Source organism: Lycorma delicatula, chromosome 10 (assembly GCF_047948215.1).
Source record: "Lycorma delicatula isolate Av1 chromosome 10, ASM4794821v1, whole genome shotgun sequence".
In the NCBI taxonomy this organism is placed as follows: Eukaryota; Metazoa; Arthropoda; class Insecta; order Hemiptera; family Fulgoridae; genus Lycorma; species Lycorma delicatula.
In genome coordinates, this window is record NC_134464.1 from 18,848,085 (window position 1) to 18,871,058 (window position 22,974).

Below are 22,974 nucleotides of genomic sequence, written 5' to 3' on the forward strand. Positions count from 1 at the left end.
TTTGTAAAATTATTTTTTTAACATTAATGACTAGCTGTATTATTTGACATTTATTTCATCGTCAATTTTTGACTATGATCAAAAAGAAGAACTCCAAACAAAATTTCAAAAGATTTTTTTATATAACATTTATTTCAGACTACATTTGCTTAAATTTTTTCCTGTTTAAAATATATCTGCGAGTAAGTTCAAAAATCCTCCTTTGTAAGTTTAAAAGAATTGGATGTTGAAAATGTTGTTACAAATTTAAGTTTTAAATTATGCTTATTTTAATTTAAGCTTTAATTTTTTATCCAAAAAGTTATTAATAATAATAATAATAATAATAATAATAATAATAATAATAATAATAATAATAATAATAATAATAATAATAATAATAATAATAATAATAATAATAATAATAATAATAATAATAATAATAATAATAATAATAATAATAATAATAATAATAATAATAATAATAATAATAATAAAAATATAACAAAAATAAAATAATAATGAATTTATTTCCAATATCTTCAGATATTTTTACAATCATTTATTATATTATCTAATATTATATATAGCCTATTTAATCGTTTACTCAAAAAGTTATCTGTAAATATTTTAATTAAAATACTGATTCTAAATTTCAGTTAGACAGAACTACTGACTTTTTACAGTTTCACTATGTATTTTACGTTACAGAACACTAATAGTATAGATTTGACTAAAGAAACCAGCCATCCCATACAGAATTTAGCACAGTTTAACTAAAATATATAATTTTCTATAATATATTACTGCAGTTCCTCTGTAATAAATATAAACCAAGCTATAGCAACAGTTTAAAGTTCTACATTAGGCAAACAGGATGTAGTATCAAACAATGAACAATAAAGACCAAAATCTCTTTTACAGTGATATACAGGTAATATTAGCTAGCCACATCATAGAAAAAGTCACAAGTACTATTATAAACAATCTCAGTTCTGTGTATACTCAAAAAAGGATAAACTTAGTTTAGTGAAACATTGTGAATACAATATAAAAAAACACATAAAATTAAACATTAAATTAACAGACCATGTTGATTTAATAGACTATTAAATCATATCCCATGTAACTTCCTAACAAAAAATTATCAATACCTGTGGCTATTGATACATGTGAAATGATACCATTTATAATGTCATATAATAGAGGATGGAAAGTGGCAAAACATGGTTGAGAGAGAGAGAAGGAGGGAGAAATTATGTAAAAAAAATTCAGGCAAAATATCTTCTTTCTCTGTATTTAAAGAAATTGTTCGACGTATAACTCTCACTTTTAATTATCATGGATAACATCACATGTAATCCGATGAAAATGATATAATACAAAACTTCATCCGAAAGGTTTTATAAGTTGGTTTGATTGTTTTTGCACGATCTATAAATGCAAGTAAAGTAATGAGTGAATGCGCTTCATTTGTGCATATAACACATGTTACCGTGACTAGAGTAATCTGAATAATATACTTACTTCATTGTCATCCAAACTTTGACGGTCCTTATTTCCTTATTTCTGTGCTGTGTATGTCATAAGGAGACAAGACTTCGCACGAGCACGGAACTGAAACAACAGTACAGCTGTTTTTTGCACTGCAGTCTAACGTGTGACGAGACATGAATTCATCATTATGAACGGGAATCAAGAAGACAGCATAAAGTAAAAGCGTAAGAATTCACGGGGCAAAAATTTCCGAAACCGAACATCGGAAGAAGAAATCATGATGACAATCTTTTGGTATGCAAACACCTCGTTTTTTGTCGATCATCTAAAAAAATCAACGAATAATAACTACCGCATACTTCTGTGACGTGCTTATTATTAATAAAGTTAAGCCAACAGAGTTGAAAAAACGCCCTGGATCTCAGCGCAAAGGCCATAATTCTAGTTCAATATTAACTCAAGATTATTAGCAGACACTATCTCCCAAAGCGGATTAATGCCTTATCAGTTTACACTATTAATTCAAATAAATATATCCGATAACAATTTCAGCAAAAGTATATGACAGTATGAATATTTAAAATTATAAACTTCTAGAAAGAAATATATGTTAAAAAATTTAATATATTGAATTATGTACAGTTTTTAAAAAAATTGAGTAAATAATATGAATTATATAAATGCTAGAAAACATTGTCAGAAATTTGTTGATCGTTGTACAGAGGAGGTTCAATAGATCGACTAAATACAATAGCATATTCTTTTATGACGACAGTAAGCAGCTAATTACATCGTTTACTCGGGAAGGTGTATTGATGTAAAACAATTACATTCTCAATACAAATTGGAATAATCAAAACAAATAATTAATACATTTTTCAACGTAAACCGTGGCAGTTCTTCGTAGCTACAAAATTTTTCTTTTATCACACTGATGAATTTTAAAAAGATGTGTATGAATATCTATGTATCCTACCATCTAATGTATAATATCTATAAAAGTAATTGATTTTTATAAGATTTTCGCCCCTGCCAGCATATAAATGAGATCGTGCAGGAAAATATAATGTTCTCAAAATATTGCTATTGTATAATGAAATATTTTACCTTTTGGTAATTATATAACTACGTGACATCGTATCGTCCCGTAACTCAGAACGAATTAGGAATTACGAATATAAGTTGGCTGTCATTATTTTACTAAATGACTTATGTAAATGAATCGCATACTCTAATGTTAAAGGGCGTCTGTTTGTATGAGAAATTCGTTTTCTCTCTGGATGCGCATTCACTTTATATTTTTACTCTCCAAACAGAAATATTTAAAAACATTAAATATTCGATTACCATACCTTTTTACTTTAAATGAATTTAATGTTTTAACTTTTTTCAAAGTTATTTTATTTTATAAGTAATGAAGTTGATGCACTAGTTTTTCCAATTTGCGTCCGTGAACGGAATATTTCAAAATGTGTCACCGAAGCGAAATATGACACGGGTTATTTCTTTTTGATTAAAATTACAACAATAACCCTAACACAGAACGTCAATTTCAAAATTTCATGAATTTGCACGAGTATAAATTGTACACTCTCCTTATAAGCGTATGGATTTTAAAATAAGTTAATTCCTTTTCTTGTGCTTCTTTTATTTCTTCTCTACTTTCGGGAAAATAAATCCAGTCTGCATCATACGAAATATATTACAATACATTAAATACTGAATTTTAATTTCTTTTAGTAAAAATTAATCTACTTTAGCCAAAAAAAAAATTAATATTATGTTCATTAATTTTATATCCAAATACTGTATATATACACAAGTGAATGTATTTAAAATATATATTTTAGATTATAACGGATAAATTAAAAAAAAAAAAAATTATTTCGGTGTCGAAGGCAGAAAATCATCACTCTACTATTATGATTTGATATTCTACATGATTTACTTTATCTAGAAAAAAAGTTGTACGCTAACAACAAAAATTTATCCTAATTATCACATTTCAAACTATTTTAACTCTTTTTTTTTTTTAATTAAAAAGTAACCGTTTTAAAATGGTTATTATAAAACTTCTTTGGTCATTCATATACTCCAAACTTATCAGCATTTATTTTTTTTTTACTAAAAAATTAATTTAAACTACTATCCGGGATAAAATTTAAAGGTAAATAATATAAAAAAAGAACAACTCATATATATATATATATATAAACCAAAAATAAAAATAATAAATTTAACAAACAAAGAGGATTGTAAAAGGCTCCTTCTCGGATAACAAAAAAATAAAATTTTTAACGAAATTCGTAACAGTATTAAAAGGTATCTAATATACCAAACTTCTAAGTAATAAAAATACCCGGTCCACAACTTCTTTATCGTTACCCGGGATTCGACGAATGTTCCTGGGTGATTTAAATTTACGACGCAAGGTCGCATAACGGATATAATCCACAAGGATCTGGCGCACAGTCATGAGGCAGTTGCATCGTATGCATATCGGTGCGTTTACTGCTGATATCAGATAACCGTGAGAAACTCTCGTATGTCCTATCCGCAATCGGCAGAGTACCACTTCCTCAGGACGATTTTTCTGCAGAGTCCTATGGCAACACAGAATCCTTAATGTGCCGGAGTTAGTTACCAACGGTAGCCGTCCAGTCTCCTTGCCGCTTTGCTCGAAGAGACTGTTTTATACAATTAATAAAGTCAGAAGCAGCAGCACGAGTGGTAAAGGGAGGTTAATTGCATGCGTCTTTAGTAGCGGAATCTGCACGTTCATTCCCACGTTCCAAGGAATCCCAACAGAAACTTCTTTGTTTGTTGCGATGGTTCGACTCACCGATTGCGTTATAGATTTCAACGACCAAGGGATGTTTAGAGTAAACATTTTCTAAAGTTTGGAGTGCACTCACTTCACGACTCGCTACAAATAAGGATAATTCGGTACTTAGGGTTAATGATATTCACAGTATAGCTATTGCGTCAGGGTTTATCTTGGAGAGCATATAATGAAACGTTTGCTGGAAGACGTTAGGTGGTGTTGATTGTTTATTGTAAATCGTAAGGTCAAACGTAAAATTTGTAAGGTTGATTCCCAAAGAATCGTGTCAAAAGCCGGGTGATTTGGCTGTTCTTGAGGCAGGAAAAATAAGAAACCAAAAGCTGGTCCCGTTTATCCCAAAGTGATAGCTCACCACAGTCAGCAAGTAAGCTTGCGACAGGGCTGGATCTAAATGCATTTTTGGCAAGCCGAAGGAAAGCATGAGGTACAGCATCCGGCATTTTAAACACGGTATGACGCGCTGAAGAGTAGGCGACACAACCGTAATATAAAGGATACCGAAATAAGGAATAATAAAAACGTATCGTACATGACCGATCGGCTCCCCAATTAGTGTTGCTAAGAACTCGCGGCATATCTAAAAGTTTGGAACATTTTGTTTTTAATTCTTTCATGTGTTTGACCAAAGTAAGGCGGCTATCAAAAAATAAACCAAAAACTTGATAAATAGTTAGTCGGACTTTTTATTTTTACGTCGGTGAAATCAATTAGAACGATTATACAAGGCATTTTGAACAGCGTATTCTATTTTTGTTTCGCGTCGATTTCAGCGGCAGTTCGCGGAAAATGGATCCGATCGGGAGCTTTTTCCGTTAACCTTTGCAGAACATAGTCGACTGTTTTACAGACGACAGTTCTATGTAAGCCACAATCTTTGCTGATGCCGCTTTGAAACCCCGGATCAAGAAATATTTTCATCTTCTGATAACAATTTAATCCTTCACCCTTTCCTTTATTTACCTCAGACAGAAACCGATTACATAGATATTCAACCGATTTTGTTTGAAGCAAAGATATTCTTTATATCTGCTAGCGCCGAAAGGATCTACGCTCTATGTAAATTTGCGATTACGCATGACTCATCCATTTTACAACGCTCAGCACTTGATTCTACTTTTTAGATCGATCTGTTAAAATTTTTGTAGTAATTAAAAGAAGAAAAAAGCTATTATTCGCTTCCTTTTTAAGTATTTACAGATACTAAAAAGTATTTATGTGTATTTTACAGAAAATACTCTTCAGGACGGTAAATACTCAAAAATTTATAAAAACCAAAAAATGTTAAATTTTTTTAAATTAGAAGATATGTACTTCATCGGTAGACATGTACTGCCCGTATTTAATGTAAAAGATGTTACATTGCGTGGAATATTATATTTAGAATTCCTGATGCTGAGTATATATATAAAATTTTTAAAACTTTACTGAACGACCAAAAATTACATTTTTGAAAAAATCTTTGTATTCATCACAACTGAATTTTCAAAACATACGTAGTCAGTTTTTCTTAATTTAATAAATATTACTAATACTGATTGTAAATGCCATGTTGTTTCATAAAATATCGATCGTTGACGTTTCCAATAATATTTGATGTAACATTGTACAGCAAATATGATTACGCATTCGTATGTACGATTAAATTCCATAAAAGCATAAATTTTTTAGATGACCTGACATGAATCACGAGTTACTTCTAAAACTGGTAGAGTCATCCTCAAGAATAACAAACATTCCGTGCCGCATTTACTAAGAAATGTGAGGACTGAAATGTTTCCTGTCGCCTTATTCATCGCGTCAAACATATCAGCATGCCGAGTCCGCACAAAATATCAACTAATATTTAGCTGACAATGGACTTTCAACTGTGCTCCGTAGGAGTCGCGGCTGTAGAGCTAGGTCACTTTCAGTATCTGGAGTTTTCGCCTAATTAAGGTCATATGATTGTTAAAAATAATTGTTAACGATTAAAAAATATTTAAAAAAAAAATTTTTTTTTTCAAAAATCCACACCAACCTCCAAAAAATTCTGTTTTAGTCTTCTGCTATGTTTTGACGACACAGGTGAGCGGTAGAATTAAATAAATGAATAATACTTAAAGTGTAAAAAGTTACAAAAGGAACTTGGTGTGCCCCGGTTTCGAACTCGATCAACCGGTCGACTCGGTACCTGCGTTAAGCCTCGAATGTCACTTAATCCCAGCCTTCCGCTATCGTTATCGTTCTGCCGTTTCTGGTTTTATGTTTCTTTTACTTATTTTAGTTTTCGTTTACATTATAGTCGGATCGGCTGTTCTAAGTTTTCTTTTGTACTTTGTCTCCTTTGGTTTTTAGTTTCTTCTAAACTTTAAAAAAAATGTTTAAACCGGTGGCTTTCTTTCATTTATGTGATACTTTAAGGTTGTTTCTTAGCTCTTTTTTTGTGAAGCCTCTTTTAGTTTTATAAATGTTCAACTCTGCGGTTCTCAAAAATACATTTTTTAAAATCTATATTGTTAAACTTTCTTTTTAAAATTTTGATTTTTTTCATTATATCTAACGAAAATTATTCGCAAACTTTGTTAAGTTTGATAGTAAATTAATAATTTCAAGATAAATTTAATACAATTTAGAAATCAAATCTAATAACCCAATAATTTCATTGCAAAATCAATTTTATTTCACCCAAATCGGTTAAAAAAGTTTGGAAATATTTTAATATCTCCATCATAATATTAAAAAGTCCGTCTGACGTGTTTTCTTTTTCTGAACGGGTAGGTACAGAATGCTCTTAATTATTAATTCAAGTGTTAAATACATTTAGAAAAAATAAAGGAGTCAGAACAATCGACTTATAAAATTTTACGATGAGAAAAGATGCTAATCGAAGGATCGAAAACTGAGTTTTGGATTTTTTAAATCTGTTAATCCATATAGCTATTTTTTTTCTGCAATCTTTATGAACGACTAATTTTTGTTAAAAAAAGTGGTCACTTATACTTTTAAAAATAACAATATCTACCTTTACAAAACCGGACGACGGAACTGTTTTCGTTTATAACTCGATACTATATTTACGATAAAAGGATCTTCTTATGGTATCGTTTTAATAAATTTCCAAATCGTTTGAAAAATCTTCCAACCGATGTATTTAAAATAGAATAAGAGACTTTTTTTTACGGGAACGTTAATGAATTTTTAGATAATATTAATTAAAAAAACAACAAAAAAACACGATTTATCTGTTTCCCGTTCAATGTGTACTAAAAGATGCGCTCAAAGTAATCTTTAATACCGAAATTTTAAATCATTTTGTAGTAATCTTTTATATTTAATGTACATTATATTTTAACATTATTTCACGCGTTTGTATTTAAATAATTAATTTGGATTTCAAACACATCCATTTTTTACAGAATTTTCGAAGAAAATTACGGTTCTAGTTTCGGTTACACGGTGAGTGTGGGATTGAAATTGAATTTTCTTTACTTTTTGAGATATCAGGAAATTTAATCGAAAAAGTAGCAGAAGAAAATAAACGTTAGAGAAATTAAAAAGACAGGAATGTACAGATATTCACGAAAAATATAACAAACTTTCAGGACTTGTTCTAACACTGTAGGCACAAAACAACTCGGCTTACCGGTCTCAAATTAAGAAAAATACACTTCCAGAATATTGTATTTAAAGGAAAACATTCAACGTGGTTCTAGCATTCCACATATCGGTTATCTGTTTAATACAGAGTGATTCACCAAGTATATAACAAATATTTAGGACGTGAAATACCGGTGAAAATTTATACTAATATATGTTCGGAAACGCTTCGTTAACGAATGTCGGTTGGCGAAAGATTTCGCCCTGCTTTCTGTGCCTTCCTTAAATAAAATTAAGGGCAGAACGAAGAGGTCTTCGGAAGTAGAAGAAGGAAGACCAACCACTCGCCTCAACATCACGGACTGGAGTCCGGAACAGAGCCCAGCAGAGATGCGTCCTGAAGGGCAGCCATACCAGAAGCGGATGAAGAGCTTCTACACAACCTCTCCTATTTCAAAACTTACAATAAGACAAAATAACCCAGCAATTGCGACTCCTCCGGAAAAGGGGACGCATTGCTCCCTCCTTATAGCTAGTGCCCCGTTGTGGCGTATTCCTGCTAGCCTATTAAAGAGTTAGCACCGAAAGGACTTCAGTGGACGGTCTGAAGGGGAATTACGTCGGAAGGACAGGCTTTATAAGCCTAGCCTTCCGCGGTCGGCCCGTGAAATGGGTTCGATAACGCTGGTTTAACAACGGATTGGAATGCAATTAAATCCGTCTTAAATTCACTAAAATAATAATAGACAAAACTTGAAAAATTAGATCCGAGATTAAAAAAAATAACCTTTTAAAAAAAAAAACAAGCCCGATTAGAATGATCCAGCAGCAAGGGACTCTGTCCAGGTTCTGCGATAAAGTAGGGAGTAATAGACTCCTGCCAACTTTGCATTCCATTCCATTCCTAAAATTAAGCTAGACTGTAATACTGGCATCCAAATTAAGGGAGAAGTTGTAGTTTTATATGAAATCTGACCTGAAAAATTGAAAAACGTAGGTCTTAGAATTGTATTTTTTGAGAAACTGTGTTTTTGAGAAATTTGGTGTAATAAAACAAAAGATTGTAGTTGAAAAAAAAAACACTATTTTACGTTTGGTTTAAAATAACATTGTTAAACGGGGATAAACACATTAAGGTTTTAAACAAAATCTGTAGAGAATTTGATTTCGAGTAAAACAGTACGAATAAACTGCACAGAAACATAACGCAAACAAAAGAATTTGGAAGTTTATTAAAAAAAAATATTTGAAAATGCGATAGATTTTAATCGGTATTAAACGAAACAATATGTTCAAAATTACAAAACAAAAGAATTAAATATTTTAGAAAAATAAACGAAATAGAAAAAAAAATCAATAAAGCAATAAATTAGTTATTTTTAAAGCTAATTAATAATTAATTTTATTTAAATTTATTTAGATTCCAACGATTAAGGTTTGCATTTGAATAGTAGTAAATATTTATTGCTGTTAACATTTTGTTTCGTTTAAATGCGTAGTTAAAATCTGCCACATTTTGAAATATTTTGGTTTAAATAAACTTCAAAATTCTTACATTTATTAAAAAATAAAAAATAACTATTAATTTGTACACATCTTTACGTGAGACTACATCATCGTCGCTTCTCCTTTAAAACCATATATATATATATATATATATATATATATATACTCACGAAATTCCCTCTCTTTTCTATTTCACCTCTCCCCCACCATTCCAATTCCATTTCGGTTGTTAATAATACGCTAGTCAATTCAACAAACTGAATATAACTGTCTTTGATTTAGCTTATCCCTTTTATAAAACTTACTAGTAAAACCACTGTCACACGTCGTATTTATTTATAAATAAAAATTCTTGTTCAAGATATGAATATAAATATTTTAGACGACAATAAACCGACAAATGAATATTTAACCGCCTTACATATAAATGGTTTTAAATCCTAGATAAATAAACACAATACGGTTCAAATTGAAAATATTTCATGTATCGACCGTATTTTCCTTAAAAGTAACAACATAAATACCGTTTTGAAAACGGAAAAAACAGATCGCTTTTCCACTTCAGTGCATACTAATGTCGACAAACCAAACAAGCTTAAAAGTAATTCGACCATCACTAACGTAACTAAACTTAATTATGAAAATTTAGAACAAGAAATATAGATCAGCATTTATTCTAATAACTCGGATAATATAGCCGACTCGGTGAAAACTTTCACTACCACACTGACAGAATACATAAGAGATTACGCTTATACATTTATGATATCCCGTAAAAAGCAACCGCTTAAAAATGGACAACCCCACGCACAGTCGATTTCATTAGGAAGAAAGACAGTAGGTTTACCAAAAAAATTAAACAACCGTTTAATATCAGAATGAAAAAGAACTATAAAAAATACATTTATTTCGAATAATGTAATTTCAAAATAAAAAATTGAGTATTTTAATAATAAATCTCTGAACGTATAAGGTAACGCAAAGAAACCTTGCAAATATATTACCCAAATGATAAACCCGACAAACGATGAACGTCAACCGAAAATCGACTCTGAAATCTTAAACGATCACATTGTGAGAAATACGCCAAAAAATTATCGAACGATAATATAAATATTAAATTTTTTATATAAATATTACATCGATGACATCATGTCCTGCAGCTAGATTCGCTACCGAACCGCTGATACTAATGAAATCTATAATACATTATTCGTAATTTAAAAAGTAATTTATTTATCGCCAAGAATAGAGAATTGAACTGGAATCTGTCTGAATAAAATTCAACTTTTATTGTAAATCTATGGGAATCCACACAAATGCTAGACAGTTTTTTTTATCCGCAGAGGAGCACATCTGCCATTTCAGTTTAATAAATTTATCAGAATAAAAAATGTATTTAGGAAATTCTTTTTTAATCATAGGTCCTAAGTCATTTTTTTTTAACCGTGTTCCTCAGTCAGATAACGTACATAGGGAAGTGGTGTTTATAATTTCGTTGGCATGTTAAAATATCAATTTTCTTTTGTTATTTATTAATTTGTTTTTATCCAGATTAATTTTTAACCATTATTATTATTATTTATTTTTCCATGAAAATAAATCATTACTTTAAATTATCTCAGATAAAAATATTAATTTTATAATTTATCAGAGAACAGAATAAATTTTTCCAAACATTTTTTACAAAAATACTCAGAAAAACATTTTTTCATGAATTTTATACGATCGCTTACTTAGTGATATCGTTAAAAATTAGTCTTATCGCTTGAAACATAGGTATACAGTTTTACAGGTTTGAGAGTAAATAAATTAGTTTATAGTATCTTCTCTACGTTCTACTGAATGTAGCAAATTAGACGTGCATTAATAACAAAATATAAAGAACACAAAATAGAATAAACCTTTTTAAACCTCCTCGTGGAAACTGAATTATTACGTAAAGTTACGAACCGCACCAAACAAATCCTAACTTAAAATACGGATAAAATTTGCGCGATCCACCGCTCAGGAAGACAAAAATTGCTAATTACGTGAATATTATTCTCATTAATAGTAACATTTCCGTTGTGTACATTACGTAAAAGATTTGGACTTACAATATTAAGTCCAAATGATTGAATTACTTTTAAGATCGTTTTGGTTAATCGATATTAATATGTGAAAAAGCGGTCTGTTGTTCATAGGCCGCTTTTCAGTACAATCAATAACCATTATCTTGTAATTTGAGTTAATAGCCTAATAAAAGTAAATAACAATAAATACTGTAAAAATAATTCATTTTTTATCTGATGTTTTCGTTTCGCACCGACTGAATCGAGGTTATTTATTAATTAATTACACGGCAGCTATATTTTAGGTTATATCGATGCTGACAAACCGCGATAGACAATAACGTATTAAAAAAATACCGGTAAGGAGTAACAAATCGACTCGCCCGGTATATTACTGCACTAATGCAATCGCACACGTTGCAGTAAAACTCACTGCTACAAACAGCAGCTAGGATAGCCCTTATCCCGAACATAATACAACAACGAATTTTTAACCGTTGACCTAACTTGCATTTCGAAACGGAAGCGGTTTATTGCATTGTTTCTCAAGCTGTGGAGCGCGCTTCGTAGGGGGGCCTGATAACATTAAATAAGAGCGCGAGCATATCGAAAAGAAAATATTATTAAAAAAATGTATTAATTTGCCGAAAGGAAAGCAAAATAAAATACATTCTTACATAATAAATAATAAAATATACATTTACACTGATATAATACATTTATAACTAGTTTAATAATTATTAGCGACTCCCTTGGGCCCGTCTGGCAGAGTTAAGTTTTTTAAAGGAAGGTTTAATATTCGAAACAAACACTCTTCTTTTTTCTATATTCTTTTTCTATATTTAGCCGAGATTTATATTTTGCCTTCAAAGCAGCCACCGCAGAAAATCCGGTTTCGCTAAGGTAGGATGTTGAAAACGGTAACCGTACACGAAACGCTCTTGTTTTTTGTACAAAATCCATCTACCCCTAACAAAATTCAAACAGCGATTTTTAATAGATTGTCTTTTGCTTACGCCACTTTCTACGAAGACTATGAAGATTTCTTCGGCATTTGAAAGCCCTTAGGTAGTATTTTGGAACGGAAACCTAAGCTACTCGTAACTTGCTATCGAGTTTTCATCAGCAAGAAAAACTTTTTAAAATTCTTTGTCGGCACCGCTAAATGATTTTCAACGGTTAAAAAAACAACTTTTAAATTTTTTTCTTCGGCCCTGTAAGTTTTAACACGTTCATTCGCATTTACAAATATTTCTAGATCTTTTTACTTTAAATTTCTGCTCCGCTATTCCAATTTTCTACAAAAACATTAAATTTATCACTCGTACCAAACATATGTGTATTTCCTCCGTGGAACTGAAGATTCAAGGTATTTAATTTCTCAAATATATCGACCGAGTAGGTCAGTTCCATCGTAAATAAACCATCTCGAAACTTCTCGGCTTCCGGTCGGTTTTCCTCTTCTACAAAAATAGTGATTTTATCTCTTAATTCATAAACACGTTGAAAAAATTTCCCGTGTGATAAACATATTGACCCGCAATGAGATAGTAACGCTGTGAATGTACTGCGACCGTGTCTTTACGAAGTGCAGAAAAGATTCTTGATTTTAGGGGTTAGCACAATACACAATATTCAGACCGCGAATCATTTCTTTGGAAACCAGAGCTTCTCTGCGGATCATTCAATATATCCAGACACGCTGTGGAGATTTTGTTTCGTAAGCGCTTTGGAATCTTAGAGACACTGAAGGAGCACCATCGGTGCATATTCCGACGCAATTTTTCTACTCTACGTTTGCCTCGTTTATAATATCATTTAAAATAGCAAATAATGCGAGCGCTGTTGCTTCGAGTTCTATCGGTTTGCATTAAAGGTGTTCTTCTACCGTTGACATACCATCACAAAATCGCAACATAGTCAACGAAATACTTTCTGCTATTTATTGCTATCTGTTGTCTCATCAAGCTGAATTGAAAAACGTTTAGTCACGCGACTTCCCGAAAAGCTGATGCTGTACATCTTCAGCTACATCGCCGATTCGACGGGCAACAGAGTAATTTGATAGAGGTATGGACTGTGATTGTAAGTTTTCACCGATGGTGTGAGGCTTTACATGAAACTTTGTAAGAGGCAAGTACGGCTTTTTTTCACAAGGTATTTTTTACAACGATATTGTCTTTCATGATTTTAATTTTAATCCGAATAATTCTCGGGGTTTGTTACCGTACTCGCTATGAAGCGTTTCCAAATGTCGTTTAAGTTTATTAGGTGTCATGCTAACTGCTGAAAACCATTTGAGCAAATGACACGCACGGCTTTTCTTTTTTATTTACTTCAGTACTAGTAAATCCAAAATTTAAGATTTCTTGAGAATATTTTTTGATTTTATTTTCAGAACCACCCTCCTCTGTGCACCTGTTGATGCTTCAATATCGTCTAATGCTCGCTTACACCCGCTTAAAAATTTATCCGTGATTCTGTATAAATTTACCGCCGTGAATATTTTATATCGTTAATCGCAATTTACAACATACGCATTCACGATAGATTCGAATAGCGATATAAGGATCGACTCGACCGAGACCGGCTGGAATCGAACGAGGTGCAGCATTTATACACGTTTGCGCAGACGTTCCAGAATTTTCGAGACGAATCGGAACTTATCGCGAAGTCGCGAAAATATCCAATATGGCGGACGTATGACTGAGAGCAATAGAGAGGCATCGATTCTGGTTTTGTCAATGCAGCGGGCGGATCGGAGTCGGCAAATATCAGTAAACTTACTTATTCTTGGCAATTTGTAAGGTTTGTAATTAAGGTCGTGTGTAGCTTTCATGTCAAAATACTCAAAATACATATTTATTGTATGAGAGGGGCGATGAAAATTATGATTGAAATTTGGGTCGCAAATACTGAAAGGTTGAAAAACGCTGTTTAAAGTAGTAAACCAATAACACAAAGAAAATAAATATTTCTTACATCAGTAACCATTTTAGAGCCGTAACAAAATAATAAATACAGTATTGCGAATCACGTACAAACTGCTGACGCATCGTTATTTGAAATGTACGACATTATTTGTGATTACGCTTGACATGCCGACACCATCAAACAAGTAAAGTAATAACATGTATCAAATTATTTTTAATTTATTTTTTGTTATCAAGATTATAATTTATAATGATAAATTATAAAATATTTAATAAAGATTACGAAATTCAAATAATGTGCAAACTACTTTAACATCATAAAAATGATTTACTATAATACTTTTGAAAATAATAACTATTAAAAATAAAATAATAATAATAATAATAATAATATGTGTGTGTGTGTGTGTGTGTGTGTTATACTGTAAAAATGATTACTATTTTTTCACTGAAATTTCGATTTTCTTTTATCTTCACTTTCGTGAAGAAATTATATATATATAAAATATGTATATAAATGTGTAAATAATATATATATATATATATATATATATATATATATACATATTATATATATATATATATATATATATATATATATATATATATATATATATATATATATATATATATATATATATATGTATATATAAAGTATGTATATAAATATGTAAATAATATATATATATATATATACACCGGAAAGTTTTTGTTGAAATTAAATTTAAAAAATATTCAAAATTAACATCAAAGAATAATAGCTGCATATAATTTTGTATTACGTTTATCAAGTTACTAGGCGATAAACATACCTCGCTAAAATTTTTATAATTTAACTAGTAATGCTTTCTACTATGTATTTCAATTTACTCAATGTATTTCCAAAAAAATATTCGCATCCTGCGAATGTAAACAACGTCGAGGAATACATAAACCGGTAAGTAGAAAATTAAATTTTTTATAAATAATTATGTTTACTGCTAGAACAATTTAGATTCGGAGTAACAGTACAAGGTGAAAAGATAAAGATGCTACGATTTGCTGATGATATAGTAATTCTAGCCGAGAGTAAAAAGGATTTAGAAGAAACAATATACGGCATAGATGAAGTCCTACGCAAGAACTATCGCATGAAAATAAACAAGGACAATACAAAAGTAATGAAATGTAGTAGAAATAACAAAGTGGACCGCTGAATGTGAAAATAGGAGGAGAAAAGATTATGGAGGTAGAAGAATTTTGTTATTTGGAAAGTAGAATTACTAAAGATGGACGAAGCAGGAGCGATATAAAATGCCGAATAGCACAAGCGAAACGAGCCTTCAGTAAGAAATATAATTTGTTTACATCAAAAATGAATTTAAATGTCAGGAAAAAATTTCTGAAAGTATACGTTTGGAGTGTCGCTTTATATGGAAGTGAAGCTTGGACGATCGGAGTATCTGAGAAGAAAAGATTAGAAGCTTTTGAAATGCGGTGCTATAGGAGAATGATAAAAATCAGACGGGCGGATAAAATGACAAATGAAGAGGTATTGCGGCAAATAGATGAAGAAAGAAGCGTTTGGAAAAATATAGTTAAAAGAAGAGACAGACTTATAGGCCACATACTAAGGCATCCTGGAATAGTCGCTTTAATATTGGAAGAGCAGGTTGAAGGAAAAAATTATGTAGGCAGGCCACGTTTGGAATATGTAAAACAAATTGTTAGGGATGTAGGATGTAGAGGGTATACTGAAATGAAACGACTAGCACTAGATAGGGAATCTTGGAGAGCTGCATCAAACCAGTCAAATGACTGAAGACAAAAAAAAAACTGCTAGGATGTAATTTATTAAAAATATTTCACTCACACCCACTGACAGACAGAAACAGGGAGAGATTGAAAGGTTGCTTGGGACTTACGTACTACTAAAAACGCAAAACATCATTTGCACTTTGGCGCAAGGTCAAAGTAGTAGTAAACAACACGTTCACCGCATGAACTGGAATACGAGTGAAAAATATGTTTAAATTATTTTTATTATACTACTAAAAACTTCCTAGAAGCTATATATTTAACGATGAAGATTAAATATATGATATAATTATCATTTATCATTAAGATAAAATGATAAATGAAAAAATGTCAGAACTTGCCGGGAATCGGACAATTATCGAGTAACTATGCTCGTTATAATGATGGAACTATCTTAATTTTTATTTCCGAAATATGTCAGACAAAATTAGATCGTTCTTTGTGTCCTTCATTTATATAGTTGATACAGTTTATACAGTCTTCTTTAATCGTAGTCGAAAAGAATCGATTAGCCACCGATGATAATTTTAATTTAATTTTATTTAATTTGAAAAAAAGCCTACACAATTTGTAAGAAATATCAGTGTTTTGTAATTTCTTCCCAGCAACAGTTTGGTCAGCACAGGACCCGAAACTTTAAACGAGCTGAAGAATGCGGGTTTCAAAATAGTCGGCATATTAATTAGTAATTATATTACTAATATTATATATTAGTATTAAGCATATTATATTAGTTTATAAAAGGTTTCTATAAATTATCATTTCCGCTTAACAACAATTATTAGTCGAGATTATATTCTAGCACTTTCGGTAAATATTGTTTCCATCTTCAGGAACATATGTTAATTAAATATATATTTAACAATCATTTGTTAATTAGATGAACAAGAGATTGTTATCTGTTATGAATAGCGGTGTAATGAATGAAAATACAAAACATAATAACAATATAATTCGTAATAATGCAATTAATTGGGAACATAAGTTTTGAGCGGACTTACTCAACACTGCTAATATTGAATTTAATGATAAAGAAAGTAACATTATTAAACACCCGTACAAATTAATCTATCAATTTCAATAATCAATCTTTATAAAACAAATATTTTAGAAAAAATTTCGTATATATTGTAAGCCGTTGCACCCCTTAAAAAATCCCGAAACTGTTTTTTCGATATATATCTGAAAGAGTATTTTGTAAGCCCCAATCTAGCGAATACGTATCTCGTTTAATATAGTCGGAAAGGGGGAAAATTTGCAAGGATTGCTCAAATATGCTTTTTTTACTTTTCTTATTACTTTTACGGCTGATTTTCAAAAAATGAAGAAACTTGTTTTTAAATATTTAAATGAGAATTACATACGCCAAAGACCAAGTTGATATCTTCATTTGTTACTAAAAATAAAAAAAAAAAATACTAAGTTTCATTGTTACTCCGTTTTAACTCTATATACTGGGAATTTAAAGAAATTCATTTTACTGAAATGGAACACCGTAAGAAGAACAAAATTCAAAATTTCATCCGTTTTTCAGTACTTTTACTGGACGTTAATGAATCAGTCGATCATTCAGGACATGTTCTTTTCTATATACCGGGTGATATTTCAGTACGGGAATAGCTTTATACTGCGTATCTGAGAGGTATTTGGAAACGGAAAGAAATGGAGTTCTACATAATTTTAAAAAATCGGATGATGAATAAAAATGGAAAAAATTTGAAAACTAGAGAACGTATACGCAAATTAAGATCAGAAGAATTATACCAAACCAAAGAGCGATTAAATGATCGGCAACAAAAAACAAATAAACGAAATGATCGACTCCGACTAAGAGAGAATATTGTCTGACAGTATCAGAGGAGTAATGAACTAAAATATAAGAAAATATTTTGCAATTTATTAAAGATCGGGCATGTATGCTTCAGTTTCTATGTTGTTCTTGTGAGAGTCTATTTTTCAGTCGCTGTAGTTAACTTTAATGTAGATAAAATTAAACGGAAATTCAGAATAATTAAATAAAATTAAACAGAAATTGAAATAGAAAATCCAAAAATAATACGATTCTAAATTATAATTTTCAATTAGTATTAAGAAATCAGATGTTTCACCAAATCTGTTACATATACACATGTGTAATGGTGCCTATTAAATTACACATACACATTTTTAAAAGTACTTAAAATTTTATTTCAGTAATAACTTGTGATTTTTTTTTATTATTGAATAATTATTTATTGTATTTTTTTTTACAATCACGGGTTAATAATTATTAAAAAAATAATTATAATTAAAAAAAAAAAATTTTAAACAAAAGGAGATGAAGTCTTATTCAAACCTATGTGCCTTCCTTTATAAGCTCCAAATATTTCATTAATTAAAATTTTATTTGGCTATAACTATGGAACCACTGAAAATAAGTATTCCTTATGATTATTACAGTTGAAAATCTCTTACGATATATCGTTGAGGGCTTATTACTGCAGTTAAGAAAAGGTCCAAAATCAAAATGTTTTTGGATTTTGGACTTTGTTGAATACTTTTGGTTCAGTCGATTGCAGTCAAAAAGGAAGGTGCACAACTAGATTTTACAACAGTCCTGTATCAACATGCTACGTTTTGAGTCGTACATAATCGTTTTTGAGTCGTAATACGTAGGTACGTATTTGTACAGACGTCACGCCGAAACTATCAAAATGGATTCAGGGATGTTCAAAATGGATATTTCCGTTGAAATCTGAAAACCGAAATTTTTTGCGATCTCAATACTTTACTTCGTGGAAGGAAGTAAAAAGGATTATAAAAACACGCAGGCGAATGTGCTTTTATGTATACGTGCAATCATCACGATATCATGTGCTGTTGAAATTATATATATATAAATTGAATATTAGATAAAATTAAATAACTGAAAGCCTTACCATTACCCGTTCATGTACCGTTGGCGATGTTCTTCAGCTAATACATACAGGTTAATTTTAAAAGTCGCTTTCATTTATTATATTGTACATCGTAAGTTATCACGATTAATAAAAAGAAATCACAACAAAAATATCGGCTAAAATTTTTTGTCGAATAAAAAAATTAATAATAAATCTGACCATCTAAAATAAAATCCGACCGTTTTGATCTGCAGAATACATTAATATAAGTTAAAAAAAGTGCCAAAAATTTGTAAACTATTTCGTACTGAACGATACCTTTCTAAAATAGATACCTAATTTATTAATCACGAAATGCAGACAGGCAAAAGATTTCGTTATTAACAGAAACGTAACTTTTAAAAAAGTTAGATTAGAACTTCAATAAATATTGATACACGAAATAATTAATAAGCAGCAATTATTAGAGCACATATAAATAGAAATAAAAAGTTTAGTCTACCAAAGAATCCGCAACCGTCTTCTAGTTATCGGTACTTTTTTGAAAGCAAATCGTTTTTATAAAATAATCTATAATAAATTTTATTTAATTTAAATTAAAATAACAGGAATAAAAATATGTTTGGCTAAGTTAAAAAAAATTATTTTTTAAAGCCTTACAAATCGAGCAAAAATAAAACGTTTAGTTCATTAAACTACCATAATTCCTGCTAATACTTGTACTTAATAGCGTAATATTTTTCTTAATACAAAATACTGTTATTCAAAGAACTTACCTAGTTACATGTAGAATTCGTCGTTTAGATTCACATAAAATTTGATAGTAAACAAAATTTGATACGGGTTTAAACACGGTACTACATATCGTAAAGAAATACATATTATTACTGTATTTGACAACGTTAATCGTAAATAACACTTACATTAGATTAATAAGTTATCAGAAAGAAAATATCACATAATATGCTATATAAGTTTTGTTTATTTTCACTATAATCGCCGTATATAATGAAAGGAGCTAATAATATTATAATCAAATATAATTTTTTATCAACGTAGCAAATAGTTTGACACACCAGTTGTTTTGACGAACCAAGTCGAAGGAGGAGAGGTCGAATGCACTCATAGCAACTAACGCTATCTTGTGCCATTTCTTCGTACACTCCCTCTCACAATCAAAATTATGAGCAAAGTTATCAGTTAGTAATTTTTTTTTTCACTCTATCTTTGTTAAGAAGCCATCTTTTTATTTAAATTGTTAGGCTTTTTTACTTCCTTGTACGAAATAAAGAAAGTATTGTGATCACGAAAAATTCCTGTTTTCAAATTTCAACAGAAATATCCATTTTGACTAGTTCGGCGTGACGTCTGTACGTACATATGTATGTATCTCGCATAAATCAAATACGATTAGCCATAGGATGTTGAAATTTTGGATTTAGGACTGTTGTAACATCTAGTTGTGCACCTCTCCTTTTGATTGCAATCGACTGAACCAATAAAGTCCAAAAAAATTTGAATTTAAAAATTTTTCTTAACTGCAGTAATAAGCCCTCGATGAGAGATTTTCAACGATATGTCATAAGTGATATTTATTTTCATCGGTTCCAGAATTATAGCCAAAATAAATTTTAATTAATGAAATATTTGGATCTTACAAGGGGAAGGCACATCGGTTCGAATTCGACTTTATTGAATTTTTTTAACTTTTTTTATTTTCATTTACACGGTCTTAATGTGATGAATAAAACTGATAGCCGGATAAGCATAATACGCTACGAACTTTCGCCAAGCTGAGAAATACTCTTAGATTTTCAGCCTAAGGGTAACGTTTTTTTTAATTGATAATACCCAGAAAAACATTAAACATGTCAGCTATCGTTCAAGCCAAGAATCGGACCCAAAACCCTCAGTATATCATTCGGTTTTTCTGTTACGGAGATGACAAAATAGATTACAAAATCCGACTAAATCTAATTCCATATTATTTAGTTTATTTTTTGGATTGTTTCATTCATCGAGAGCCAAGTATTATTTAAGAACGACGAAATATATTTTAAAAGATCTAAATAAAATTAAATTAGGATTTACACGTGTAATAAAGTGTATTAATAAATAGATCTGTGGGTGTACAATATCCATTTGATTTTGATATTGCAGACGGGCTTAACAGTAAAGTACCGAAATCGGCTAGATATGATAACTTTGAAATTTAGATATAATACTAATCATTACCTCTTTACGTACCATTTGTAGTTTTTATAATCTGTCATAACAGATGTGGCTTTGTTATTTTTCTTTTTGAGCTGATAACTATTAAAGTAATTAGAGAATGCGCTATTATAAATTTTCCAGATCCTAACCGAGTAACGAATCCGGAACATTTAGTCTAGCAGGTAAGCAACTACCTCTCTAATATTGTAGAGGTCACGTTACATCTAAAAAAAATAATACTATTTTTTTTTAATCCCTGATTTCATATTTAGACAAATACAGTAATAGTTAATAATAAAAAATGTACGCGTGGGTGAGGGTCCGTATTTACATGTATTTGATTACTTATATAAACTGATAATTAGGTGTAATTAAATAATAAGTGAAAATCTCATTATAACCCCTTTGTGTCTGGTTGGCTGTTAGAGTAATACGTACATTTATAGTGTAAGTGAAAATTTATTCTCATTAATATAAGTTCCGCAAGATTGATAATAAATTTTAAAAATAACAACAGTAATTTAGTATTAGACAACGCATAATGGATGGTCTAGTTAAAAAAATTGAGGGTGAAAGAAGCAGTTTGCGAACTAAATTTTAGATGGAATAATTTTGTTGTTTAAAAGTGTGGTTGTTGTGTCTTACGGGCGATGGTCGTTAGAGTAGTGGGGGGGGGGGAAGGAAGACAAACGTCATGATGGTAAACTAAAGAAATACAGGCAGTTGTTTAGTCTTGCATTATTGGCGGGAAACTGTCGGACATAATTACTCAATTCACCGTACCTTTAAAGCCTCTACCCAACAGTGTTCTTTAACCTAACGTAATCAACGCATTGTACATCTCTATTGGTATATTCCTTATTACTGATTAAGGTAAGTTTTATTTGCTTTTCTAATATTAGAATTTTTTAAACAATTATTTGCAGTTATTTTATTCTTTGTTTATATTATTCAAATAAAATACGAGTAAATTAAGCAATATTTTTAACAAAAATTCTTTCGTATAAAGATTAGAATTACTGAACAAGAAAGCACTTCAGTATAATGTAAATACACCTTAAATAAAATTTCACATAAACACATACACAAAATATTTTATTAAACCTCCCCTTTGAGATTATTGAGTGCGATGTAACACCCGATAAACCGTCTTTATTCTGTTCGTTATTTACACACAATTACTGTCATTGTATTTACTAAATTAGTATCTACTCAATATTCCATTTTTAAAATATTTATTAATTAAAAATGTTAGAATCCAGTTTACACTTGTTTATTTTTACGAAATAAATTAATAATTATTTATCTTAATAATGTATCTAAATAGCAGTGAAACTGTGTCGAAAAAATAAATAAAACGAATCACGTTATATATTAGGTTATTCGACCATTAATTAAGAAGGAAAGTAAAATATATTGTGTATCAAATTAACTGTCTCATATAAGCAAAATGTATTTCACGAGGAAAAAGAGAGTTTTTAAGTATCGAATTTAATATTTCATTTTAGATATATTAACAAGTTTTAAGTCGGGTAACGAGAATGAAACGTGCTACGCAAGAAAAAATTTGCATCGGTATCGTTATCAAAAATATACTCTGATTTACTGGAGCTCCTTAGTTCGATTCCCAAGTAGCTTACCGTTTGTTCACCGATCTCATTCGTGTCGTTAAATATTCATAAATGAATAGATTT

At 30.2% G+C, this 22,974-nt stretch overlaps 1 protein-coding gene and 1 long non-coding RNA gene across 6 annotated transcripts in view; one reads left to right on the plus strand and one right to left on the minus strand.

Moving 5' to 3' along the window:
- Nucleotides 1-22,974, minus strand: part of LOC142330831 (uncharacterized) — a 173,416-nt gene that overhangs the window by 130,827 nt on the left and 19,615 nt on the right. The window contains exon 1 of one of the 5 annotated variants that reach the window (XR_012757850.1): nt 19,843-20,202. The exons of 3 other annotated variants lie outside the window; for them this stretch is intronic. This is a non-coding gene — a long non-coding RNA (uncharacterized LOC142330831). Of the gene's footprint in view, nt 1-19,842; nt 20,203-22,974 lie in introns of those variants that run through there. One more of the 5 variants, XR_012757853.1, reaches the window with a different exon arrangement.
- The window catches only part of LOC142330830 (pH-sensitive chloride channel 2-like), a 120,330-nt gene continuing 119,468 nt past the window's right edge, over nt 22,113-22,974 (plus strand). Inside the window, exon 1 of the transcript XR_012757846.1 lies at nt 22,113-22,153. The gene's annotated coding sequence lies outside the window, so the exon portion shown is untranslated. The remainder of the gene's footprint in view (nt 22,154-22,974) is intronic.